The sequence below is a fragment of the Macrobrachium nipponense genome, chromosome 18 (genome assembly GCF_015104395.2).
Source record: "Macrobrachium nipponense isolate FS-2020 chromosome 18, ASM1510439v2, whole genome shotgun sequence".
Classification (NCBI taxonomy): Eukaryota; Metazoa; Arthropoda; class Malacostraca; order Decapoda; family Palaemonidae; genus Macrobrachium; species Macrobrachium nipponense.
This window is the reverse complement of record NC_087211.1, coordinates 60,860,747-60,861,897: the sequence shown is the minus strand read 5'-3', so window position 1 is coordinate 60,861,897 and position 1,151 is coordinate 60,860,747.

Sequence of the window (1,151 nt, the reverse complement as noted above, 5' to 3'; positions counted from 1 at the left end):
AATGTATTTTATTACCACTCCAAAAAGGTGTATGGCTGATACAACAACCTAGTATCGGTTAGTCTAACGTTAAGTTGCACGCAATGTTCTGGCCTCAGTGTTGAACGTTAGAAGTTAGAACAAGGGCCTTATGGTTATAATTAAGCCCCAAATGATCAAAACACCGACAAAATCCTGTGGCATACCCCAGCCCTCCATAAAAAGGGAAAAAACGGTTTGACCGTAACGAGAAATATCCCACTGAAACCGGATTGGACCAGCGAACTTAGGATACGGCTTCATCCTTGGAAAGAAAGGTCGAGTCTAGACCGTTTAGACCCGTAGGTCTTGGTCTAGAGTCCATTAATGTTTTCAAGAAATACACCGTCTTAGACCGACTGCTTAGTCAAAAAAGGCATTAAATTAATAGGCCTAGCAAGTCTCGCAGAGTAAAATGCCGAGTAAAATATTGAAAGTAGTGGTAAAATAATACACATGCATTAAATATGTCTTAGTCCGATCGCCAAGATTTCCTCCCCCTCATAGTGATGAACGAGATTTAGATTATAATATAGTCGACCTCCGAATCGTACAACGTGTCTCGTGGAGAGAGAGAGAGACAAGGTTGTATTTAATAGGTACTCTAAGTTGACCTTCACATTGACCTTCCTTGGCGGAGAACTAGAAGAGAGAGGGGAGCGGGAAATGATGACGTCACGATGACGTATGATAGACTATACAAAAAATAATTGATAGGATTTATCTGAGAACTTTTGTCTTGCAACTTCTCGGAATTCTCGTTGGCAATTGGAAATCATCTTCTCAGAGAGAGAAGAGAGAGAGAGAGATACAGCACTTGACAAACAACAGAATTTTCTCCGTAGGTGGGTACTACCGTCAGTGCACCTCACGCGGTGCACTGTAGGCATTACTTAAGGTTCTTTACAGCGATCCTTCGGCCCCTAGTTGCAACCCCTTTCATTGTACATCCATTCATATCCTCTTTCTTCCATCTTGCTATCCACCCTCTCCTAACAATTGTTCATCGTGCAACTGCGAGGTTTTCCTCCTGTTACGCCTTTCAATTTTTCAAACCTTTCTATTCTCAGTTTCCGTTTCAGCGCTGAATGACCTCATAGGTTCCAGTGCTGGGTCTTTGCCCCAAATACCTT